Here is a 27904-nt window from a genome sequence, read left to right as displayed (position 1 = left end):
ATCATTTTGACTATATCGGGATTTTTTTTTTCCAGATATAAATGAACACATGGAATTTTCTTGCCCAGAATGAATCCCCCTGCACAGGTGTGCTGGTGAGATGTTAGAGATGTGTATTTGGAACGTGCACATCTCTGCCAGAACATCCGTACTATCTGAACATCTGATGTGATGACTACCAACAATGTTTGCGGCACGGCCGCACGGGGGGATTCAGAGGAAGTCCAGGTCTGGTTATCCAGAGATCTCTGCGATTGCACATTTGAAAAAAGGACTTTTGTTTAGCCAAATAACAGGCTTTGGCAAAGGACTCTGGAACAGTAGTCTGTTCCCTCCTGAACGGGACAACCGAGATGGTCCGATAGCGGTAACAAATGCTGTGTTTCTGATGTTTCGCTACAAAATAGGGCCATGTTTGCCTTTGTGCAGGGAAAAAAATGGGTAAGAAAACAACAATAGAGCAAAATATCAAGATTTTCTTTCGGGGTGTTGGTAGGGTGTTTTACTGTCAATCAAGTGGGCGTTTTTCGGTGGGCTGCCGCATTGAATACCTCACAAACAGGATTCACAAATTTCTTTTTAAGCTTAAACTGTCTACCTGAGAGAGCACAAAAAAAGCAGAACTATTGTAGAGTCCTTGCGCGAACTGTAAAAAATGTTTGATCTCTGTACTAAAAATTCTGTGTCACCTTGTTTTCACACCAAAAGCACAAGGATCAAGAACGATAATATATCTGTTTGAATCACAATGAACTTTGACCCCTGGTCATCAGGACCTAAATGACTTATTATCAGATTTACCGAAACCGGACAAACCAAAAACATAAAAATGACTGATGCCCTGAAATCTTAACGTCCAGGGAAAAAAAGAGGCCTTACAACAGGTCTCTCTGGATTTCCCCTCTCACTCACACAGATTTACAGCACTGATGAACAGGCTGACACCTCAGCCTTGCCAGAGCGATGACGGATCCATAATTTTCCCTGTAACAGACTGTTGGTCTGACTGTTCCATACTTGTGCGAGTGAACAGGGCATAATTCACCTTTTCTCAATGTCCCCGGCCTCGACAAGCCCTCACTCACTTCTGTTGTGGCCAAACAGATAAAGAAAATGGGCCCCCATGAGAGTGAATGGCACGTCTGGGTGATGTATGGCGGATGGAACGACATGGAGTGGTAGCGTCCGGGCAAACGGCTGCCCGGTGACACTCGTGTCTTTTAATGTGGGAAAGAAAAACCTCTCCCCGGTTGAGCGCAAAAGCAAAACACGCAGACTCCATAACAGGTTCCTAGGCCACTCCTTCGCCGGGAGCACAACACCAGTATTTCTTGCTTATCTGAAGCCTTGTCGAATTTCCAACTATTCAGACATCATTCCAAATGACGGCGTGCTAAAAGCTTGTCAAAAAAGCTTTAAGTAAAAAAAAAAAAATCCTGCATCTGAGTGACGTGCCGAGGCTGAGGAGGAAAAAAAGGGTCGCGCATTCCAGATGTTAACGAAGTGTAAGAACCTGCCTTCAGACATAAAATCAATTAGCCCAGGTATAATTCAGCGACTCACATATTTGCACGTGCACACCTGGATGCACACGCACACGCGCCCGCATTCATCAGCCGCCTCGGAGAGCAATTTTCTGTGTACACCTTCAGAGACAGCCTCGTTCACGCCCAACTTCCAACCGAGTCTTTCAATTTCCCCGAAAATCAAGCTTGTCTGCAGCCAGTCGGTTCCAGCCTGCCTGGCTGCCTGTACGATTTGCTGTCAGCCGGGGGAAGATGGGAACGCGCAACAGTCGGCAGGAACCAGCCAGCACTGCAGGGACTGCCAACCCTTTCTCAGGGGAAATCACACGAGCTTTAGTCAAATCACAGAGGCGCTCGATGGGCCGTTTCCAGCTTCCTCAGGAAATGAAAAGATGAAGGGGGGGGAGACAAGGTGGTGAAAGCGAGAGACAAAAAGGGTCAAAAGCTTAAGCGAGAGGTGGCCAAGCCCCGTCATGTGACCTATACCATTAGCGGCATATCAGAATAGAGGATGAGTAAATGGAGTGTGCTAAGTGGCTATTAGAAGCAGGGTGGGGGCCGGGCAGCCATCACGCCACCGCTTCTGCACCTGTCCACCAGCACTTGGGACACAGACAATGTCCCGTGTGTGCATGTGTGTGTTTTCAAGATTAGCTCTTATGTAGACCGCCGCATTTAATCATGAGTGGATTTGAAAAGCTTCATTTGGAACACAGCTACCTTTTGAAATTCCAGCTCTTCAGAAACATTAAAAGAGGAACATGGTTGGTGTGGTACACAAATTGGGGGTCCTCCTATGACAAAAAGCTCCCAAAGAACTGATCTTCTGCATCTAATGGTGGCTGGAATGAATATGCCTGAATTTTCTATTAATTTTGGCCTCGTTTAAATTCATTCAAACCCTTGAGATTTATGCACACATCAATATTTGCCAAAACCAATAATAAAAGCAGGGACTGAGCTCTTCTTGCTGTCTTTGCTATTTAAAGCTGTTAACTGTCCAGGTCAGATCATAAAACCCTCATAAAAGCAACCAGCCCTGCCTTTCTGCGGCTCCCTAATTGCACCCGCACCTGACCACGCAACCCTTTACACTCTCCTTTAAGTCTTTTGCATAGCCCCAGTAGGCGATCCCATTCTACCAGAAAAAGCCTGTGTGAGGATCCATTTAGACTGGTCAGACAACAGGATCAGGTGTTCGTTCTATGGGAATCCATTGTTGCTGACTTAAGCTTGACCGGTAAAGGCAGCATCATGAGGGCAAAGCTTGTGGTCACTTACTAAGGTGCTGTATCTGTGAGTTCATTTATGAGGACGTGTGTGTGGGTAGTGGTGGCGTGTGTGTGTGTGGTGGGGGGGCTCTTTTCCTAGATTCATATTTTGCTGTGTCAACTCTACCTGTGAGATTCAATAAATTCAACACCGTCAGGCTTGCTAGCTGCCTAAGCTGGATGAAAAAGATCATAAAGAGCTTAGCATTGAAGTCGTGGCTTATAGAGTTCCCAGCATTGCTGGATTGTGACACATAATATTCATATTTACTGCCACTCCGCTCAAACGACAGTAACTGGGTTCCACTGCGCTCACATTCACAAGACATCTTCGCCTAAATATCTCCTCAAAACATCAACGTTCAGTTTAATTAACAACCCTAATATTAAATATACGCACTCGACTATGATACTAAATTTCTTAAAGCCTGGAGTGAAGAGCTCATAGTGTAAGATTTGTCTTTCTTTTTCTATTTAAGGACCTATTTTAAGGACCCAGGAGAATGTTTCCTACATCAGCTAAGCAATAGATGAATTGTAGCGGTGCCTATTTTTATCAGTTACATGTCTGTAACGGACCTTTTTTCAACCTCACCCTGTCTTTGATCTATATATTTGGTGTAGCCGTAAAATATCTGCATTTCCAAACACTCTTTAAGCAAGAACTGTGATGGACTAGATCACTATGCATAAAAAAATCCAGAACCCAGAAGCCCGATGTTTCTAATCCCAGAAAGCAAAGCTCCATCTAATTAGCAGCAAGTGGTGGATCAATACCAAATGGCAGGCTGCTTCCATAGATAGAGCGAGGGGGACGGAGTGGAGAAGGGGGACAAATGAAAAAGCGAGAGAGACTGCATTAAACATTGATGGGGCCTCGTGTTACCGATCGATATGGTAGCCCCGTTCACACAATTACACATCAGCAAGCAATCTTATGATACATTGTATGAACACACATGATTACATAGCGTGAGTGCCTGGGTCAAAGAACAGCTATAGAAAGACATTCAGGGGAATAAAGGTAAAAAGAAATAATCCGTCCAATCTGATCAGGCTCTTTAAGCCTTTATGTTCGACTCTAATTCTGCCGCCTGAGAGTCACGGCGGCAGCACCTTTGTGTGTTTCCTCCCACATCTGCATGATTGTATGGCTGCTGGTCGATAGAACATATGCTGAGGCACCGCTCTCAATCTCCCTGCCGCCTTGGTGAATCGAATTGAACAATCCTCGGTGGGTTTCCCTTACCATCACATTACACATCTTTTCCACTGGTCTATGCTATAGCGCCCCCCCCCAACCACTCTCACACACATCCCATCATGACCACGTCCTCCTGTTCAAGAAATGCACTTTGTAATTCAATGAGACAATCATGTCCAGATTCTGAGAGGGATTTCTCTTTGTGATTGCAGCAACAAACTCAAATAAGATCCGAGGGGGTCTCGAGTGACGTTATTTTAGAGACTTTTATCTGTTCTCAGATGGGAAATCAAGTTGCAATGATACAGATGGGGGGGGGAGGAGGGAAGGCAGAGATGAAAATCCAAGAGGAGAAATCAGCAAGACTGAATTGAGCACTTAACAATGATGAACCCACCCCCCCACCCCTCCCCATAGCCTGCTGAGGCTGGCATCTTAATACGAGGCTGCAAACAAAGTGACAAATAAACAAGAGCTAAAGCTGCAGCCTCTTCCAATATAATCAGCCATCCACTCTGGGGATTTGTGAAAAAGACAGGACGCTCACGAATAGACAAACAACTGGGTCTAGACCCTGGCTGGGGTTCGAGGCGTGGCGCTGCTTCAGGTGGGGAGGCAGAGGGGGGGGTGTCCCAAAGAGGGGACGTCTGATGGAGTTCTGTTTAACAGAAGAAACGGGCTCCTTCTAATCTGCGCCACACCAAATGCCGTGTCACTCGCGCAGAAGGCGTCCCGCTCCCCAACAGTCGACTGAACAACTTCAAGAGCAATGTGTTGCGTCTGTGTCTCCCCGAGGACAGAAATGACAATGTGGCTGATTTGAAAATGAAAGAGGAAATAATCTGCCGTCCTCGGAGATGGTAGCGGAGAGAGATGGGAGTCACGAACCAAAGCCACAACGAGATGATGGATCGCAGGTGGCGCGCGCACCTAAGCGTGCGCAGTGTGTAAACAGCGCACAGGCACGCTGTCACTCATTGGAACGCAGCATAAAAGGAAGTCCGGGTCAGCAGCAGAGATAAGAGGAGACACAAGCCAAATGAGATCAGCAGCAGATGCTGGAACGCCTCGCGCGATAGCAACGCTAATACACGTGCAGATTCTGCCGAAGCTGATGAAATTATCCCAAGGTGACACTCTCCTGGCTTTATACATCTGGGCTGCCGTGTCGAATAAGTCTGGAGTTTCAACCTTGCAGCGCTCACGTTATCCCCATGGTTACTGCTATTGCAGCGAGGGCTCGGGGAGAACACGACGGCTCTAACAGGTGCTGGCGGCTAACGCAGGGCAGGAAAGCCTCTTGGGTAGAGGCGGCGCGTGCATTTATATCGCGGTGGTCAGTCACGAATCAGGGACGGTAGAACACAGAATCAGACTGTTAATACATAATCCATCCGCGACTCCGCCCTTCTCCCTCTCTTTCTCCCTTCTTCCCTACCCTGGTCAGGGGAGAGAGGTTAGACACATCATTTGCATTCATTAACATTACATTAGCAGACAGAGTGATCTTTAGAAACCAGGCTGCTGGAGAGTGTCATCTTTAATTCATCATAACCCTGCCACACATCTCACCCGCCCATCTCATCTCTCCGTTCCCCCAATGCCTTCTCATTCCTCCTTCCTCCAACCACTCTCACACGGCCCCTCTTTTCCTCCCGATGCTTTCTTTTGGCCTCCGTTTCTTGTTTCTTTGTTCTTTATTCTTTAAGACTTTCTCCCGCTTTAATTCACGTTTCATCCTTCCCTCTACTGCTCTTCCTTTGACTTTGACTCCTTTTTCTGCATAATGTCTTTTCTCAGAAGCAAAGGTGATGGACATGCCCCCAAAACACTCCCCCATACATATGTCTTAGCATAAATCCAGAAGGTGGAGCTTTTTCCTTTTTAAAAGACGCAAGGGACCGATCAAAGCACTTATCTTGAATACACTTGCTCTCAAAGCCCTCAATCATATACGCCTTTACTTGCGACATTTTCTGACACAGCTTGAAATGTAATTTCCTAGATTTCCAGCTGCAGCGAACTCACACGCGAGATGTCATGTGCGGCTTTGTGAATGTGTGCTTTGATCTGTGACAAAGTGCTGGAACTATAACTGTGCTTATTACACCAGTGCAGGAAGGAAACACCGACGAGCAGCAAAGGAGGGAAGAAGAGGTGCTCTTTTACATTTTTACCTCTGGCAAAGACAAAGAATCTTACCAAAAATTAGTCCCGTCTCATGGGTCATAAAAACAAACAGCCTAATTAGAGCAAAAAACTCCCAACGAGTCCCCCGGTTTTCAACAAAGCAGGCTGTGAAAAGGCAAACGCGGATAATCGTTAACCCGCAGGAAGAAGCGCTGAGCCATACACAATCGTGATATTTCTATATCATACTGAAATGATCAGTTGCATCCCGACATGGGGGGATATTAACATTTCCGTGAAGAGGTTAAACCATATCAACAAACTCGACTGAAACACGGTGTTCGTCATGGGGGCAATGGCTCTGCAATTTCAAATGGCTTTTCCCTCCCCCCTTTTTTCTGGCACGCACAGCAGAAATATGATCACGGAGATGTTCAAAGTGAGTCTAATAGTGATGACAACGCTCGGGGAATTCTGCAATTACTTGCCTGGATGTTGGTTCACAAATTCCCACGTGCAGCTCTGGGAATTCTGCAGGTAATTTCATAGATGGTCATGTTATTGGTTCTTTTTTTATTGTTTTATTATTTCAGGGGTGGCACGTGTGTGAGCTGCACTGATCTTTACGCCCGTATGTGCTCTCTTTTCAACTGAAAGTCATGAGCTCGGGGTCTTCTAAGGTTTGCAGTAGCAGCAGACCGAGATGGAAGCCAAGCTAGCTTCCCTACAACCATCACAATGCTCATTAGTGGTAACATTACCTCAAACCAGCCTGTCCGCTTTCAAGAATGCAGCAATTTGCTGCAGTCAAAAAAGGGTAATTACAACTCTTATCAGCCTCCTCACCTCACAAAACAGTATTTAAAGAGTGGAAGCCCCCTCCCCTCCCCTCCCCCTTACCTACAATGGAACAAGACATTGGCCCCCTGTCATTTATTCTCCCTGAGAGCTCTGCACCACCCACTCTCCGCTCTTTCCAGGACAAACATTAAATGCGGAAACCTGATCGTTTTAATGACACGGCTGAAATAATTCCTCAAACAAAGCCCGCAAATTGATAGCGGAGAGTAGCTGCTGGGATATCAGGTTGCCTCGGAACAACTGCCGGACCAAACTCCTGTTTATGTAGGAGATCTGGAATAGCAAAAACAGCCATGTAATTTAACCTTTTCCCATGAGGAGCAGGGGGGCTTTACAATGAAAGACATTATGGAATTTTTCAGCCTCGCATGTAAAAGTTAGGAGTTTGCCAGCGAGAGTACTCACATCGCTTCTGGTGGCCACAGAAAATGCTAGTCTGATGAAACAGACCTTGTTCTGGTCACGCTTGTGCACGGCTGACCTTTAGAGGTTTAATCTATAGCTAATGGGATATACGGGGTTAGTTACAGCAACCTTGATTTTCGAGCAGTCCAGGAAATAGTGCTGAACAAACAAAAACCACGCCACTCAATTAGCTTCAACGGCAGTTCTTCACGTTAATGAAGACATAAAGGGCTTTTATTGACACGTGCACGCGTTTGCGTGGACATGACTGATGAGGTGAGAGAAATCTCTCCAGGAAATGTTCCTGTGGAGAGAAAAGATTGTCGTGATGGAGAGATGAAGGAAAAATGGAATTCAAACTGAAGAAAGGATGCACTTTATAGCAACAGTGATGCTGTGGCCGTGAGCTAAGAGACACTGGGCACCGTGTGACAGAATGAATTCAGTGATGAAGAAAAGACTCCGACTTCTTTTGACTTTGACTCCCGTTTCAGCATAATTTCATTTTACAGCAGCAGAATTGCTGGAAACGACCTAAAATACTCACCATACACTCCTTAGCACAGAGCCAGGACGTGAGTCTTTTCTTGTATAAAAGCTATAAGGGGCCAATCAAAGCACGTCTCCTGAACACGCTTGATCTCAAAGGCCTCATTCATGCACACCTTGACTTGCTATACTTTCAAACAGAGCTTTAATTTTCTAGATTTCCAATTGCAGCTAATTCATGGGCAAGATGTCATGTGTGACTTTGTGGATGTGTACTTTGGACACAGAGAAAGACGGCGCCAGTGCTGGAAGGAAACACTGACGAACAGCAAAGCAGGGGAGAAGAAGTCCTCGGCACCAGGAGCACCTAGGCAAAGCAAGAATGACCCCTTCAACAAAATACCTTGCACATATTCCATTTTCAGTCAATCCAAGACACAAAATTCAATCAATCAAGACAAACTAGACAAAAACATCCTTATCATTGGTATAAAATAATAATATAATCCTCTCCCCAGGCAGGTCCAACATTGCACCCTGGCTGTCCCTCACCTGTACATGGGTCCAGTTACTCAACCATGACATCAACTGTGATTCCTAAACAGAGCTCAGACATGAATGTCTTGACTTTACTATTCCTTAAAGTTCTTAAAGAATTGACATTACCTTGACACTATATAACCGTATCTGTGGTTTTAACTGTGTTCAAATGTATTAAAGTATTAATCTCAGTCGGTAAAAGTTTCTGGGGAGAGCCAGAGAGATGTCCCCCTCTCTCTCACTCCGACTCAACAGTGGCAGTAAAAAGGCGACCTTCAACCACCTTGAACCCACTGGAGCTGAATTTCAATAAACGACAAATTATCAGCCCTCCTCTCTGGGGCATGGGAAAGGCACTAAGCCTGAACCAACCGCACATATAAGACGATCTAGCTGTCACGGAGGTGCGAGTGAGTCAATCATAAGACGCACTTGCATTCTAAGCCCATCGGGAATGCGCACCACTGGGGTGGACGACTGATTGTTTTAGCCGTGTATGTGTGTGTGGTCTACCGTCGCCTCGGATCCATAGTGCCAAGACGGCAACAGCGACGTGTTATTCAATTTAACTGTGTTTTCCCCTGACTGACATAGTGAGAGTCCAGTAATTGATGCCACGGTTTGGTACTCCCCAGCTGCGTGCTCTCCACCGCAGAGACGGCGCTACTTAAGCTGGTACGAAGAAGGAAAAAACGGACAATGTGATCTCACCCTTAGCCGCCGCCGAGGTACCCTTTGGGGATCTCGTTAGTGCGTGTGGCTTTACATACACACACACACACGCAGACACACACACGCCTCAGCAGCAACGTGCTTTACTGTACTGAGATCACCTTTTATTCCTCTATGCAGGCCCTGTTCATTGCCTCGGAAAAAACCCACTAAAGCTCCCTTCTTTGAAGACAGACTTTGTTTTGTTCTTTTTTAGGAGGTGGGGAGTTTGGCAGGGCGGGGTGGGGTGGGGGGGGGGGGGGGGGTGCGTTTTGTTTGTTTCTCCTCTGGGGCTTCTCCAGATACTACAGCATTCAGCAGTAGGGGAATCACAGATAGAAAATAGTCCTGAGGCGGAGGGAGAAACTTTGAGCGGAGGATCGGGAGCTTGACCTTCGAGCATCAGTCAGGCAGAGGTGTGGGAGACTCTCCAGTAAGAATCTTTAACCGGAGAGAAAAAAAGGAGGGAGGGATCATTTTTACCTGTGGCGAGTAACAGTCAGACAGATCTTTTTGAGCAGGATTCCCAAAGTCTCCGAGAGCAGAAAAATTGCTCCGCAACCCCTCAACAATGGCTTTTCAGCACTTTTTTCAAGCTCGGGGAATGAGGGCCATTTAAAAAAGGAGGCTATAAGTTTCCAGCAGGAATCTGTGTTCAGTGCTGCATTTCATGCCCCTGTTTTATTTCCAACATCAAGCACCCCCGTCTTTTTTTTTTGTTTACCTTTTATAATTTGCTGTTTGTTCTTTTTATCTCTGCTACTGTCTCATCAAACTTCTCCTCTCCAGGCCACAGTGGAATAAATGTTGTAGCTGAAGAAGAGTCTTCTGGGACAGTAAAATTACTTCAACTTCAGTCCGTTTTTTTTGCCAAAAGGGGGGCTGTGGGACACGCATATTGTGTTTGACCTCACCCAATTTGGCATCCACGATACACGATGCGGCTCTGAATGTCGCAACTATTCGGTGACAGCGGAAAGCAACGCGGCGCGGCGCTTCCAACATGGCTCTTTTTTCCCTTTCCTTTCAAGATCGCAACACATTGTCTCAGTAAAACTTCAAGTTGACTGTGACAAAGGCGGATCAGAGTGCACGATTCACACAACAGCCTGCAGCTAGCTTTAACTTCAAACCAGAGCTTCCAGTTTTGGAGCCCCCGCTGGATGAATCTGCTCACAGCTGCTGAAGTCAAAGGGCAACGCTACGCTAGCGTGTAACGCGACTGTGTGGCTGGAAAAAGCCGAGCCTCATTAAATATGTAGCTCCGCCATCCTACATTAGGATGTCGCTTTTACTGCGTGCTACAGGAAGAGCAACAGTGGCTTTGAAATACATGCATTCGGGCGGCAAACGCGGCTCTAAAAGCCGTTCCGAGCTGTTAGATTGTTTCGCCACTTGTATGTCAGAAGGTTAGAACAGATGCAGGTGTCTGTCCAGCGTGGGTGTGAGACTAAAGCTGTGATGGGAGACACAAGTGCTTTTCAGGTGTTTGGAGAGAACGGCACTCCATCAGGACCTGCTGGATTTTAGATGAACTGGCAGCTATGTTGTGTCGGTGGGAATAAGTCCACCTCCAGTGGAGGTGCGTGTGAATAAAACTGCTGCGAGCTGCTTCCATCCAGTGATTATTTATCTGTACAGTGCTGGCGCAAATTCGGCTTCTCTTTCCCCGAGAATGCTTTAGATTATTTATGGGGTGCGGATGTTAAAGCCAAGTTAAGGCAGATTTATTGCTGACATTTGGAATGAATTTGGGAGGGAAAAGAATGCTAAAATACTGTAGATGGAAGCGATGAAGGCTTGAAAAACAACAGGTGTTCATGGCCTCGGTGCCAACAGCGTCCCGTTGAATGAGAGGAACCAGAGACGGGCAGATACAGAAGAGAACCCCAGGGGGGTTCATTACAAATGTTAAGTAGAGCAGAAAGGCTCCGTCAAATCCCGGGGAAAATTAACGCTCAACCCATGGGGTTCTCCATTTCTGCACAGCCGAGTGAGACACTTCAAATATGAGTACCAAGAGGGCGGTTCAGTGCTGTTATTTTAGAATTGGATGTGTTTCTTTCCCTCCTTCTGGTTAAAACTAGAAATCCAATGTTAAATTCAATAATGGATTAATGTTCGGAGCTTTGCTGCTGCTCCACAGCAGCTCCACATTTTATCCCGTGATTTTTTACTCCGAATCCTTAATGCTACCATGAACATATCCCTTCCTTAGATGGTTTGGCAGCATGCAGTACTTATTAATTAATTAGAGCTAAATTTGTTCTAATTACATAAACAAGGAGAAATTTTGGCATTTAAGAACAAGTTCCTAAAACTGTTTTCTTGCCTGATTCCCCAGATTCTAGCTGGAATTTCAGGGAAAAAAAGAACGTAAAATGGAAAGAAGAAATAAAACAGACCTCAAGATAAATGTTGGAATGATTTTAGGGAGTGAGGGTAATGTGTTGCTCCTTAGCAAAGGAATTCTAATAAGATGAAGAACAAATGTTTGGCCGGAACAGAATTTTTGGAGCCGAAAAAGATGTTTTTCAAATGTTTCACATTTGTTGAATTTACGCTCAGCAAATAAATTTGATAAAAGAGTGCCTCTCCCATTCCAGGAGGTCTTTGTTATCTTAGACTGTGTCGTCATTAAAATTGGAACGTCTTGGAATGACTTCCAGAGTTTTTGCCCAGCAGTGTTGCTCATCTCTCCTCCTCAGGGTGGTTGTTATCCGGCGCGTGTCCCCCTGACAGCTCCTCATAATGAGCCTGACGAACCAAAGCAGAAGGTATGTGATACAGGAGAACACCGGCAGAAACAGAATCGGATGCCGAGTGAACAGGGTAGGAAAATGTATCTGTGGCGAGGCTGTGAGCTGGCATTCTTCCCGTTTTGCTGCCCGGCTGTGCAGAGATGCTGTTGCCATGGCCTCGGTAAAGGCAAAGGGTGATAACTGATGGTGAGATAATGCACCGTGCTATCTCCTCTCCTTCTACACGCGCTCCCTCTCCAGGTGTGCCGAAGGCTGGGGCTAAGTGACGAGCCAAGCCGCAGTGTCTGCTGCCTTTAATGGTGACATTATGCAGGAGGATGGGAGCAGCGTTCACACCAGGCTCGTAAATCAAACACTCCTGTAGAGAAACTATGTGAGGACTCGCCGCTCCACTAACCCTGCAAGGGCTTTACGTATAGAAATGGGGAGAAAAAACACAATCACACACTGAGTGTTTGCAAAGGGAGCCACACAATTGAGCACCTGCGTTCAAATGGCCCCGTTCATGTGATCCGAGGACGCAACTTCTTGTGAAGCCTGGACCATTAAAGAGCACCATTTAGTGTCTGTGTTCAAGCACCCAGCAGCTGTCTGTGCGTCTTGACTCTTGCAATGCCCACAATGCAATGACATAAATTGTGTTTTTGTGGCAAAACTACCCAGTGACATTGGTATCAAGCATGTACATGCACCGTGGCCTTGTCTTGCATAACATTTGCCAGGAAGATAAGGTCCTTGAAGGTTCCCGTGGGCCGCTGAAGCTGCCATTCTTATTTTAAAAATGTCCTCACACATTCTTGTCTTTGTGTTATGTTGACGTCATGAATATGGAACTTGCTTTTGCCTTGCCAAGGACAGATATGGCATTATTCTACATCGCTAGGTTGAGACAAAAGGCACTTGTGTCCGTGCGGTGACAGCACCTCTGCCGACAGGACAGCATGTTGTACAGGAACATGCGCCAGCGTGACTGAGGTTTGACAGAGCCGTTAAAGCATTATTAGTGCCTCCTGTCACAGCCCGGCAGACACGGAGGCCTGTCGGTGGCACAGGTGAGGTAAACACAGGTCCCTTTTAGCATATTACCCATCAGTCAACACGACAGGTGCAGGAGATAAAGAAATGCACGCCTACTGCGTGCGGGAAAACAAGCGCGTTTGTTTGAGCCCTCTCACAAGGAGGCCCCGTACGAAGAGATTTTGGCAGGTCTGCGCGAGTTCACACCCACATGCTGAAGAAAACAACCTGGTGACAGAGAAGGCAATACCTCACATAGCGAGCCCGTTGCTTACCCCCCTCCTTTCTTATTTATCCCTCCATTTCCACTGCCCCCGTAGAAAGATAATCTGAAGAAATCCTCAAAACTGGGTATTTTGTTCTGTGTGATTCATGAGCCACAAATCCTTGAAAATGTGCCCGAATGCTGATGCTCGGCATTTTTTTTCTTCCTGCTAATACGCAATTCTCGCAAAAGCCGAGGTGAGGAATTTGATTTGTCATCTGCCTCAAAGCAGATATCGCTTCGCAATAATACACTCCATTTGACACCTGCGATGATGGAAATGAAAGGAAATGTCAACTTCTTCTTCCGAGGCTATTTAGAAGGGAGGAAAACCACCACCGTTTATCTACAGGGAAGGTAATAGTCACAGTATTTAACAATGGAAAGCAATGGTAAGCATGGTGCCAAAAAGGCGGAGGGTCATGATGTGGCAACAGAGGTTTCGCCAATAAAAGTGTTTGGACTGGAAACATGCAGCTGGCAGGAGATGCAGGAGGCGGCGGTTAAGCGCTCTCTCTCTCCACGGGGCGCCATTTACCAAGTTCACCTTTGTCCGTCAGAATATGAACTAAGAAAAACACGATAGGCTTAAACCAACACGGGCCTGGAACTCTAAACTTGTGGGTTCCACAAGCTGTTTGATTTATTGCCCTTTTCAATTCGACAACGGAAGAAGAATGCGAAACAAAAGTTAAAAGCAGGTTGGAAAAAAAGGGCAAATGGGGGCGCTGACAGACGAAGAGACACAGAAGGAAGACAGCGCACGCATGGTCTCGCTGTAGTGTTTCCAAGGTCTGCTGGTATTTGTCTTACATCTCTGCAATGGCATGAAGGAACCTTTATCCGGCGCGATTCCTTCACTAAGATAATGGATTGCGAACACACAACCTCCACTACAGACCTCATCATCTGCCCCTTCCCCAATTCCCATCACCGACACGCAGCTCGCCACGCGCACACACGCACACACACCTCAGTCAACACTCTGAGCCGGGCGTGTTAATTCCTCCCAGCCTATTCTCAGTCACACACGGCCGCGGAGCCAGTCGCCAACGGAGCCTCGCTGCTAGATTAACCTTTGCTCTTGCCGCAGATCTGTTTTTCAGTGGGACCGCCACTCGGACAGGGGCCACGGCTGGCAGGGAATGATTCATTGTCGGAACAGTGTCAACGCAACGCTGGTCCCTGCATTAGAGGCTTTTGAAGAGAGGCCCTGTTGACGTGGGCCGAGTGCCAAGCCAGAGGAAAAACAGGCCTACTGCCCCACATGACTCTTAACCCGACCTCTCCCCTCAGGATGGAAGGATGGGTTTAGGAGTGTGTGCGTGTGGGAGGGGTGTTGGGAGAGAATGGCTGGTGTGTTCGGGGGTTCATAATATGGCTGCAGTTAATTCCCAGAGAAAGAGAAAGAAAAACAATTGTCATCTCTGTTATTTTCTCACAAATGTCTGAGCCTGTTTTCCCTGATCCTCCCCTGCGGTCTGTGTTACATTTACGAGAGGAAAAGGTCACTTGTCATCGTAAGTGTAACAAGCACGTCTCAGAAAAAACAACTACTGCCACTCTAGCGGCGGAGTCGGAGCCACTAGCTATTAGCTTTAAATGTGAAAAATACACAGAACGGTGAACATGACATAATTTGTCATTTCTTTCACAAGTGTGTTTAAGTTGGTTGTTGCAGCTCGGGGGAGAGGGGGAGCGTGAACGTCGTAAAACGTATGAAAAAGTAAAAGGCTGGGTGAAAATGTGCCACAAAAGTGAGAACATGACAGAACTGATGAACAGCAGCGCTGCAAATTACATATTGGCCTTTACGTGGCGCTGAATTCTCCCGAGCTCTTGGAGGGGGAAGCACGACGGACAACTAATTTCCTGAGAACGGAGCAGGAGCGGGGAGCAGGAGCGGGGACCTGTGAGCATCGCACGTCCACTAGCCCCTGCTCTGCCATGACAAAATAGCATTTAAATGACCTATAATGGGGCGGCGTGAAGGGAAAGGATGACGAGAGGAGGGGGTGATGGAGCAAGGCCAGCAGCTCATTGCTTCTCCATTGGTTTGTGGCGAACGGCGGTTTCACACTAAACAAAAGCCAAATGAAGAAAAAGCCAAAGGAGTGCCCATGCCCCGCCCAATCCTCTCTCAATTCATATTCTTCTCCCGAATGAAAAGATATCCCTGCCAATGTGAGCAATGCATTGATTAAAGTGCTTCAGAGAAAGGTTTGGAAAGTCCTGGAACCAAACCACACCTCAAGCAGAAGTGTATCAGGGACCGTCAACATATAAGACTTGTCAGGCTGGAAGAGAGAATGCTGGAAGTGAAAAGGTGATTCGATTTTTAATGAAGCACTGACAAATGGGTCTTAAACCCTGGCAGCCATAACTCAAGGTCTGGGTCCAGACATGCCTGGCAGGTACAAGAAGGGCAGAGTGCTGCCTCACAACAGGTTCCTGGTACTGCTGGCACATTTTCTTTAGCCACAGATGGATGTGGATGGATGGCTGTATCTTGCAGATTAATGTTTTCTTTGTGAAACGGCCAAATTATCCTGGACGTTGCCATTTAAAAATACATATTTTTTTTGTCAGTACGACAGACTACTGTATAGGCCTGAGCACATAGGTCTCCACGTGTACTGCACACGCATGTGAAATCCAGCCAGGAGGGCGAGAAGGACATTAAATCTTCAGATTGATATGCCAAAGGCAGTGAACGGAAGCATATAACATCGTGGGCCAAGTCCAAGCCATACCTCAGGCGTGTTCTACATTACTTAGAATACAGGAAGGGGGGGGGTGGCGTCAAAGCGCATTATGTTTATTGTGCCTCTTGAGTTACGGCGTCCCTCATAGTCCTCCCAATAAAAACGTCACAACGTTGCTCTTAGTATTCCGCGGCATTGGATGGAGTGTTTTCCATTTTATTATGAGCTCTAAGTAAACACGGAGGAAATGGATTTCACCTCCATAGCTTTAGTTCCAAAGGAGGGAACTAAAGGCAACTGGACTGCTGAATCCTTGCCCACTGGTTTGGTCAAGCTTCTCTTTACAGTTCCAGTTCCACTTTTAAGGCTTAATTATCGTCATCTGCATAATCTCACTGGCATTAATTTGAATAACTAAAGAACACCAGGGACACCAGTTCACACGTGTTCTCAAAGGGAGTCACCTGGCTCAAACGGAGCTCTAGAGTAATTGGATCAAAGCTCAATTCCATTCAAAGCTCTTGCCATATTGTGGAGCTCTGGTCATAAATTATATGAAGATTAGCAGGCAGAAATCACTTCTTTTTTTATTATTTTAATAAGAAAACGGTTGCCGAGCCTCCCACGCAGCAGTGGGGGAATTGCTTCGACTGAATTTGTCAGTCAAATTGACGGACACCTGCGCTTCTGCAGAGGTTCTGACGGAACAAATTAGAATACGAGTAAGTCATTAAGTGCCTGCAGTCACGCCGACATGTACTCGCTCGCAAACTTTACCACTTTTAATCATAAGCTGCCATATGTCTGCTTTCAGAGGATACCCCGTGGGCTTGCTACAGGAATTAGAGATCGGGGGAAGTCCACCTGTTATGAACAACACAAACCATTCCCTTCCGCCAGTCCTGAGGGGACAGCTCAGTTTCCAGTAAAAGCCGCTGAAGGGTAAACATAATTAGACTCTTTCGGGTCGCTCGACTCTGTTTTCCCCCCTTTCGTCGTTTCCTTTTGGCCTGTTCACCTCTTTCACGGAACACTTGCTTGCCGTCCTCCGAAGGACAGAGGAAGCTAGCAGGCGGAGACAGATTGCGCCAGAGTTATCGGGCATTGCAAGACAGATTTGGACACCTATGCTGTGAAGCACCTGTGCCAGCAGCAATACACATCTGCTATGCATCTGCTCATCACAGGTGATTACTGGAATTATACAGCGTCTTTTCAACCTTCCAAATGCTTCGTAGATGTGACTGATGTGTCTCAGCATCATTAACAGCACTTATTAGGAGTGCCACAGACACAGATTTTCTTCCTTTTCTGCTGATCAATAAAAAGCCAGTAAACCTTCCTGATTACGTGTTTTCTTTGTCCTGGCCCTGATATTTGAACTCCTGGTTGGGTTTAAAAATAATCCGTCAGACAACACACCTACATTGCGGCAGAGGTGACCCAAAGAAGCAACAAACAGCCTACGTACAGTTAGATGACACACCAGGATACAGCAGATCGCTTCAGTGTCAGAAACACAAGATGGAGCAGCACAGAAAACATCTGAAAGAAAGTCGAACCAGAAAATCGCATTCCAAACTAGGAACAGGGCAAAGAAAAAGCTAACACTATTAAGGTAACTCTAGCCTGCGGCTTTATATTTCTTATCTGAACGTTTGCTTCTGTTGGAAAAAGAAAACTCCACAGCTTCAATCCCTAACCCTAACCATCACAACTAAAGACCTAACCTTTCATCTAACCTCATTCCTACCTCAGCCTTTAAAAAAAAATATGTCTTATCCTTCAAACAGTTAGTTGTCTGGACCAGCTGAAATAAATGAATGGCGCATATTGTCCTGACTATGTGGCACATAGTAGAAAACACACAAATGCACACAATGTGTCCATTAAACAGACCATTATAACCATTATACACAGGCGGTCTCCAACACACAGCAGCTTCACCTCACCACTCTGTGCTTGGAGCTAAAAATGTGTGTGTTCTTAATACAGTCTTACAACCACCATCCCAGACATGTTAGAAAGGCTTAGACTCACTTTCCTAAACGGTGTGTTCAATGATCAGCAGCACTGCTAACACCAATCATTTGGAGCATAAGCAAGCCCAGATAAAAGGTACTGATGGACTAAAATGACCAGCATACAGGTGATGCGCTCTCACACCCTACTGTTTTTAAGGATAATCTGTATAATGGACACATTGTCACAATCACGAAAAAATTGGATGTTTCCCAAACTAAAAAGTGAAACTTTAGGGACGCTAACACCAGTGTGCTCCTGATGTTTGCAGCCATTATACATCAACTTCCATATCAGAGGAGCTCCAGACAATACCCTATTTACTCTCTCCACCAGATGGTGGTCTCCTCGCTTCTCTGGTAACACTTTTTTTGGGCCGGCGTTATTTTTATGCCTCGGGCTACCAGCCGATAAATGAGGCCTCGGAGACAAAGCGGAAATAAAGTGTCTGTCCTTCTATTGTCCACGGTGGTGGCTCAGATGTGTACAGTGCACATCGCAGCCTTACACGCTGTGGAGACAATCTCTGCCAAGTCTTCACACACACACACACACACACACACACACACACACACACACACACACACACACACAGTGGACAGTGTGGTTATCCAATGCCAAACAACATAATTTAAAATAGAAATGTGATTTGAAAGGGCTTAAGATGTGTGTACATACAGTATTTCCGTGACAGTTGGCTTTCTAAAAATAGTTGGCAGACTTTAATGGTGTTGGATACATTTTTTTTCAGTCTTTTTAAATATGGAGAGTGACAGACGTGTAGAAAATGTACAGTTCTCTTTGGGGTATTTTTATCTTTCCTGGCAGGTTTTGATTATCAAATTTTTTAAATTATTATTTTTTTTAAATTTAAAGGCTGTCAAGGTTTATATATATATATATATATAAATCTCTTCCTCGCCCTCCTGGGCGGTGCCTCCTTCCTTCAGACTTGGGTCCTGGGAGTCTGAGGGTTCTGTGCAGGATCTTAGCTGTTCCTAGGACTGCGCTTTCCGGCTGGGTTTGGTGTGTGCGTGCGTGTGTGTGTGTGTGTGTGTGTGTGTGTGTATAAAGATGCAAGTGCTGAAGACCAGCAAATGCTACTGACTGGACTGAATGTCTTCATATAACCCCACCCGTACATTCCATATATATGTTTCTTGCTGCAATTTGCTCAAGTTGGTAGACTTACTTTATACATTTCTCATAAATTACAGGTGCTGCAGTGGCAGGTGCATGTCTGCAGGGCGTGGAGCAGGACCTCTGCATGGGGCGACTAATGACGCCGCGGGAACGTGGTAGCCTGACTTGGCCGGAACTCTCTCAGGATTTATCACATTCTGCTGATGAGCCGCCCCGGGGGGAGGGGGATTTGGGGGACTTCAGGGACATTGTACATTTCCTCATTTTCTCCGGTTGCATGCTTTCCATGCTGGGATGTGTATTTTGCACTCATTATGGTGGGGACGCTCATTGGTTTTTGGAAGGAATACATTCCTGTCCTGTCTCCTCCGTTGATTTCTGGTAACTCGGTGCACTATTGCAAATCCTGGATATGCCACACCCTGAAAGGGAAAACCAGAGCACATTTGTTGCACAGAGCTGCCAGGCTGAATTTCTATTGCATCTCTGGACAATTTCCCAATCCATCCCTTACCAGACAAAAGACATTATGCCTGTGTAATTTTGGAACTTAAATAAGCACCGAGGCAGCACCTAATCTCCTGATCAATAAGGGGATTTAACTTTATACAAAAGACTCCGCGTCTGCATGCGCCACGGCCGCCACAGGAAAATCCTGCAGAGGTTCCTGCAATAATGTGTCTCCTCACCCAGTGTTCCTTCCCAGCCCTCACTTTTTTTGTTCCATGTTCACCTTTTGTCTTTTAATCCCTGTCTTTCTTGCCGACAGGACCGGGTGGATTAGAGCTAGGCGGAAGCGCAAACCCTGTTGCATTGAAGCAAGGCATCTCCTCTCCAACCCACACTTGCTTCAGGAGTCATTTGAGCGTGACGTCTCTGCGTGGAGATGCTTGCAACGCATGCTAACCGCAGCGGGGTTTCCGTGTAGGTGTGGGCCGCACGTGGGTGGTGCAGTACTTTACAACATGGTATAATTTGCTGGAATCGGTGCATCGCTACTTCCTCTAATCCTGTTTAAACTGTCTTCTGGAGAGAAGTGCACTGCACACAATCTCATCCTTTGTCTTTTTTGCCCTCGTCCTCCTCTTTAACTCTCCCTATTTCACACAAACACGCACCCACATGCACACTCCACTTCAGCTGGGTCTTTGCAGCACCGTATAAATATGCTTGTTTGGATCCCACCATGGAGGCAGTGTAAATAGAGTTACCGTCTAATCCTTTTCATTCTCCCTTGTCATTTTTGGATTTCCACACACACACACTCTGGATTCTCACTTAAGATGATCCTTTGTGGGGCTGAAACAGCAAAGCAAGCAGTCTTTCACAGCTGACAGACGAGGACTGGCAGAATCGAGTGAAATGGTATTAGTCAGTCCAATCTGTGTGGGGCATTTACACTCGGTGGATGTGCATTTCTTCTCCTCGCAGGCGGTTTGAGATATGGATTCATTTCCAGCCCTCTTGCAGAGGCACAAACAGTGTGAGTCTCGCTCACCTTCACATCGGATCAACCACAGATGAGCGCATGTGCTAGCGCACGTTATCGGAGGGCTAGAAGTCCTCCCAATCGCTGTCAAGTCAGCATCAAGGCTTACTGCATGAGTAGAAAATTGGTCATTTTCAGACTGTACCACGATAAAAACTTTTAACACAAAAGTTCCTCACAATCACAAACCCCCTACTGGGCTAGAACCCAGAACCTTCAGAAGATAATCATTTCTACTGACCATTCCTCAGCTTTGCAGACATCTATAAGTCTTCATTCCTGCCCCCTTGAGCGATTGTTTATTTATCTTATTGTGTCAGTGTTACAACTGCCGTGTGGTACAGGGTGCGGCTTTAGTGTTCCTAAATGGCCACCTCACATCAGAAAACCACAATGTTTTCAGCAGCGAAGTGATCGATCATTGCTTTTAAGGCCCTTCATCCCTGCTGCCAGGAGACCCTGACCTAAACAACAAATACCACTGCACATGTTCATGCCCACACCAGCCTCTCAGCCTTCAGTGCGTCAGCCACACAGCAGCAGCCAAATCAATAACCCAGGCTCTGATATTCATAAAAACATAAAAAATTAAAAGGTCCTCTCATAACAGCACCAGGCATTTAGGTAAAAAGTGGCATTGGTAAAACACACCCAAGCCCATTCCTGAAAAGAGCAAATACAGCAGGACAGGTAATACCAGCAGGTCATGATAGGGGGCAGTAGTGTTAGGTGGCCACTCAAGCTCCATATTCACAGACCACAACATACGCATTTAAGCTCATACATTTGTGCTAAAAAATCTCAGTAAAGAATCAGGAAGCAGAGAATCACGGGGAGCGCAGCGGACAGAGCAAACACACATTTTTGCTCGACACACTCAAACCATATTACCCTGGCTCAGTGAGCTCACTTGACTCCTCCGGTATAGCTATAAAAGTCACCCACCCTGTCATATTTTCTTCCATCTACAATCCTTTCCTGACTTCTCCTTCTCTATTCATCATCAAGCCAATTCCAACACCTCAAGCGGAATACGAAGCCCACTGGCGGGAGTTGCTGTTCTTCTCCTGCTTAGAAGGCACCAGGTTTGTGTGGCATTGTCCAAAAATCACACGTTGCGTGTTACTTTTTCTTCTGCCTAGGAGCAGATTCAGCTAAACCTGGCTCGCATCATGTTGTCCCGAAACAAATGAGGGAAACAGTGCAGCCATTGTTTTACTGTGAAAAAATAGCCTGCAACGTAACAAAGCATTCATTAGCGTGCAGCGCCGCACAACCATTTACAATGGCAGTCTAGCCGAGAAGATGGAATTTGCAGAGCAAAGATAACAGAGGGAAGATAGCGGAGACAAACCTGCTAACACAGAGCCAGACAACCACCCAGAGATCTGAAAGTCATTAACTCCAGCGCTGGCTGGAAGGGATGGGGTCTGTGATGGCCTATTTCTGTGGGCTCTATATCTCATCAGAGGTTCTCACCCCCAACTCCACTCGGTGTGATTTATTTGGCACCAAAAATCCTCCCTTTTAAAATCCAGTTGCAAGTTCAAGAGTGCCTCTATCTATGCTTTCCATCACATGTGGGCCAAAAGGGCAGTTGTCATGGAGATGGGACACAGGTGCTCCAGTGGTTCTCCATTGTGATGTTATCAAGGAACATGGAAAAGGAAATATTTGTTCACCAGAACCCCCATCACATAGAGGACTACTTAATCCCAACCGCAACATTGTCATGACTCAAAACTTTACTTGGGCAAAATTTCAGGGTCACCGATCTGTGTCACGGCACTGAAAAGCTCTCACAATGGTCCATTCACTGTGCACTGCAGACCAGCTGGTAGAGAACCTGCACAATATAACAAACTAATGACTCTATAATGAGAACTAGATCAGTTTCTGGCAGGTAAATGCTCCACTGACAGACCAGCGCAGACGCTGGTGCACAACACATGTTGTACAAAATGTAAACGGCAGCCTGCAAATGAAAATTTCATCTTGTATCTTGTTTATTTTTTTTTTAACCTCGGCATCTCACCTCAGAAGGTGGGGAGATTTAGCAGAGAGAGGTTGCCGATGCCGTGCCAACCCTCATTAATTTCCCCGTCTGTATTTCCAGGACAGCCTTATTTTGGTAAAAGCAGCATTTTCCAAGCTAACTCGTTGGGAAACCACAGAGGCATTGATGAGACATCAGACTTGGACTGAACAACGAGTGTAGAAGCCAATGGACATCTTGCATATGTATATATATATACACTGTATATATGAAATCCTCTGATATACTTGGATCTTGTTTACAGCAACAGTAAAAGTCTTCTTCTTTTTTTAAACAGTATTTCCGCAAAGATATAAGGATCTCAGCTGCAAATTCCCAGAAAACCTTTAATATGTCTTCCACACACTCCTCAAGTTCCACCGTGAGGTCAAAGCCAAATCAGTAATAGACGTCTACATGAGAGCAGCAACATGTTGGGGGCTCCATTCAGAGCCAGCAGACAGGCGCTGAGCCAACACACTTGTTTAATTTGCAATAATGTCTCCCTTTTAACAAAATATCTGTCGGCCGAGGCCGTTAATGTCCGTGTCTGGCTGCCGGGGAAATTTATACACGTCAACATTAGTAGCCATAATTTGTGCCTAAATGTCTCTTAACTGGCTCATCATAGATCTGTGATTGATTGTTTTTATTGCTGCACCATGCTAACCTTTACAATACATCTTCTGCTTCGCCTCGGTAACCAGACAGGGCCCTTTCTAGATTGCGAGGCGCCGTAAATCAGAGTTGATTTGGCTTCCTTCCACCGATACGTCGGCTCGCCCTGCCCGAGCAGGTTCCAACACAGAGCATTTCACATCACTCAAGTCGAACTCCACAGATTCCAGATGGAATGGTGCTACCTCCTTTTGGTGGCAGCGGGGGGAAGCAGTCCCCTTCAGAATGCCATTAATACCCCCAGCACGTCAGTCCTGTGGATTTGCCAGAGTATAATGTCATCTCTCTTCCCTCGGCTCTTCATATAAGGCCGTCAGAACAGATCTGCTGGATCTGCTGGTTACAGTAACGGGGGATGAGAGGAAAGGCCTTCGCTGTGAGGGAATCAGATGACACGGAACACGCTGGGGTCAAAATCTCACAGTGCTGCCAGACCGCCATCACGACGCTGCTGTAAGGAGGAAAGGGTTGTTTTAAAAATGAAATCATTTCCAAAATTACCTCCTCTGTTCTTTTAAAAATGAGGGGCACTGGTCATGTTTCTGTGTTATTCATAGTGTCTCGCAGCCAGGAAAGTGGTTCATCCATGACTTGACTAACATAAAAAATAGTGGCTTCAAGATGATGTCAATTGGCTCTTTGTTGTCAGAGAATAGTTGAACATCAAAGATTCCAATATTCATACATCAAAGGCAAATTAACTGAGATGCACACGCAACCCTGGATGAAAATCCAGCTAGCAGGGAGGGATAGGAATTTTTTTTTTTGGCATTCACAAAAGAAAACCTGAAATGAAAATGATTGCTGTAGATATAAGAGCTCAATATTTCCCTTCCTAAGTTTGTACTGGCTCACTCCTTTTAATTTGCTCACAATGGCAAGGCCGCACATTGAGTACATGAATGCAGCTTAAGCAAAAGCTTGTGTGAGGGGGATACTAGAGAGGCTGGAAGGAGAGAGGATGGAGTTAAGAATAGATGGGGAGAAGAGGAAAAATGAGAGGCAGACAGGGGAATTCATTAACTTCTCTTTAATAAAGCCTGATTCACAAGGGACCGCTTTCATTTCTTCATCTATCCAGGTCCAAACACACACGAATTAGGACACGATTGGCTCCAATGCCACACGGATCAACTCCAAATCACCGCACGCAAAGTGATCAAAAGCACAGCGATCAAACTAACGCAATAAAACCTGAACCCATTAAGAAAACCTGTAGCGCTTCATTAGTGGCAGGATGTCCGCGATGAAGCTTTTTTGAGCCGAACGCCGCCGTGGATCCTGTCTATGCTGACAGCAGCCTCTTCGCTACTTTATTCCGTGAATAAATCTCTGGAGTGCTGACAGCGTAGACACTGAATGTAAATATTTTGTAGACTCAACGGAACTCAATACTGCCGAGGAGCTCGATATCTTAAAGCAACAGCGCACACACGATGAGAAAATATGAAAACAATAGAGGCAAAACATCCCCTCCGTTCCGATTTTGCGAATCATCTTCGGAGATTTTAAAGCATTGAAACTGGAGTGGGGAACAAATCTGGTTTTCCTTTGGTGGTTATCGTTTGTGGGGGATGTGGGGCCATTAGAGCGGATGGTTGGATGGTATAGGAAGGCGGCAAGTGTGACGATAAAGTTGCTTCTACAGTATAGAGAGCATCCGCGCTTTCCCCATGGACCAGACAGCAAGGCTAATTTCAGCAGCGTGGGCTTTGTCAGCTGTCATTAGCATGCGCAGACCCACAGGAACACACAAACAGGCACATCCCCCCCTTTCCGAAACACATGAACGCAGCAGCACGCTCACTTCACTGAGCTGACTCTGGCAACTGTCAAACATCACGACCCAACTGGACGAAGCCCGGTGAAGATATTGTACACTTTGGTGCTAATAGATGGAGGGATGAGAGGAAGCGACAGCAGTAGGGAGGACAAAGTAATGCAGGCCAAGGGAAAAAGGAGACACAGCACACCGACAACGCCTGTTCCTAATCAGTCCGGAGGCCTCGGTAGTTCATAGATAGCAACGTGGCCCCTCCAACGCAAAAGGTCACACCATCACATCCGCTTTCATCCTATCTGCATCACACGCTGGCGACACCACCGAGTGGGAAGCTTTCATCATTTCAGAGTCAATCTGAACTCTGGGTTTGTTCATGCTCACAGTCCAACGGGCTCCATCTCCAGCATCATGGCGGCTTCGCTGAGTCATATGGAGATGTCAGCCGCAGTCAAGTGGAAGCAGTCAATTTTCTTCTCCGAGGATCAACAAACACAACAGCCGAGTGGAGGAAACAGCGGAGTTTGTTTTCATTCATGGTTCTCGTGCTCAAATAATCACATCTGGCTCTTCGCTGACCCGGCAAAGTTCAAAGCGTGGACATGCAGGAGGACGGGTTTCCTGCCTCCATCAGCGGGCTGTCTGCCATTGTCTCCCACATCCTGCACAGGTCAAAGGGATGATTGCGCCAAGGTGAAATTGTCGCAACACACATGCAACATTTGTTACAAAGTCTACAATTAGAAAAATAGAATAAATACGTACTTAAATTAATTCATATGACACGATATTAGAGTTTGGCACTGACACATATCAGCATGTTAGAAGACAGCAAATCCAACAGGAGCTGAGATAACAGTAATTACAGGAAGCCACATGCATTTTGCCACAAACATAAACACACACACACACCCACACACACACACACTCACACCACAGTGAAGCAGCCTGACCCCCTTCTGTGAAGCAGGTGTTGTGATACGGCTCTCCCTCCCTGTGTATTCATACACACACCTGCGTGTGTTCTCTCCCCATCCCAACATCTCACACACACAGACACACACACACTGGGGTGCGCACGTCTTCAAAGGCCAGGCTGTGAAGCTGAGGTGACATGTCTCTGGTCCCAAGCCATCCTCAGCAAATGTAGTGCTAATTGCGATTCCCCCACTGTTATAGAGCAGTGAGGCCCCAACCGGGTCCATATGGACCCCAAGATGGAACCATCGCCTGCTCACTAGAACAAAATATTCAAGCGTAAGTTCCTGCGCACAGTCTGAAGACGGGCCCATGTAGACGTTTGACAGCTGAGACTTAGCGAGACTTCAGCGCGACATCTTTAATGATCTCTTTATCTGATTGACAGGCCAAGCATGGCTCAATTCACACACCCAAGCATCATCTGCATGTAAAACAAACAGGGTTATCATGTCACGTACATACACACACCACACGCTGACACACAAATGTGCTACACACCCACCCGCTGAATGCTCGGAGGAAAAAAAAGGGGTTTCCTTCCAAAATCCTCTTGTGACTTCCACAATATTCTGCTATTATACTGCTAAGAGAGCTATTTCCTCCTGTAGTTATTCTGTCATCAGGGCATTGTGCTATACCGGCTCCTACCGGGCCTAAATGAGGCCCTTTCATGGGTATTTTCGGGTGCTTCAGGATGTTCGGATCACATTTCAGTCCTGCTGCAGCCAGTCAAACGCCATTTTGGACAATACATACCTGCGCCAACACACATAAAACGCACAGAGGCGTTTCCTTTCCTGACCCCAACCAGTGAACTCCAGCTTCCAGTGATTTCCTCCATCTTCAAGATGCTTTTACCTGTGTCTGTCTTTTATCTGTTACAGGAGGAGCAAATATCGTAAAGGAAACACACCGCTTCTCGGATGGAATTGCTGCGAATGAAATCTAGATATACTTCGCAGAACTGATCTGCTCTCCTGAAGGTCAGCCTGATCAAGAGCAAGGGCAAACGGATCAGTTCAGAGTTCTTAAAGGCGACACTGACATGCCACAGTGGGCCTCTTTTAATTGCAACTTAACAGATCCATCTCATGATAATGGCAATTACCTGTCAATTAGCAACGTGCTGATGTCACTATGATGGGAAAGACAAAGCAATAAGGAGCTGTTGGCGTAGAAATGGTTGTCCATACTAATTATCTGATCTATTGTCCGGCTGGGTTTGGTGTGTGTGCGTGTGTGTGTGTGTTTGTCTGGATGGAGTGTGAATGTTTTAATCGGCCTGCCAGCATCGTTTCACATCAGCTGAAAGACTCTCAGGTGCACATCTGAAGACCTCTGACACACTTCATCTCCCCGGCAGTCCATCCGTTTTATGTTAGCCGAGTAAATCTGGGAATATTCCTGAAAACCCCTGCAGGTTTCCGCTTTTTCCACTTTGTCTGTCGAATTAAATGCTTCTAAGAACACGAAAAAGGCGCACAAGATGAAAAATCAGGGCTTTATCCACCACCCACAACCAATCCATCAGACACAAACCCGTCTCCTCAACTAAGCACAGGACGCGCACGACATCTGTCACTGCTTCCAAGCTGTGATCCATGATATGATTGCGACGCCGCTACGTCCTGGACGATTTTCCAATTGATCTCCAGAGCCGAGGCGAGCTACGGTTAAAGAAAAGGACGGAGGCTTCGTATTTGCTTTTTGTCTGGTTGCATTTCTTTTTTCCCAAAGCATCCATCATCCCTTTTCTCCCTCTCTCTGTCTCTGAGGAGCTGCCGCATGATGTTTATCAAAAGGAAGTCAATTTTCAAAACATTACCTTCGCCTCAAATTGATTGAGAACACATGCGGAAATGCGAGGCGCTATCCATTCAGCCAATTACC

General features: G+C 46.2%; 1 protein-coding gene across 3 annotated transcripts in view; it reads right to left on the bottom strand.

The window, feature by feature from the left end:
- ephb1 (EPH receptor B1) overlaps positions 1-27904 on the bottom strand; it is a 112282-nt gene that overhangs the window by 75622 nt on the left and 8756 nt on the right. The window lies entirely within an intron of this gene.

This window comes from Takifugu rubripes, chromosome 22 (genome assembly GCF_901000725.2).
Source record: "Takifugu rubripes chromosome 22, fTakRub1.2, whole genome shotgun sequence".
Classification (NCBI taxonomy): Eukaryota; Metazoa; Chordata; class Actinopteri; order Tetraodontiformes; family Tetraodontidae; genus Takifugu; species Takifugu rubripes.
Note: the sequence above shows the minus strand (reverse complement) of the source record. Positions and strands in the feature narration are given on the sequence as shown.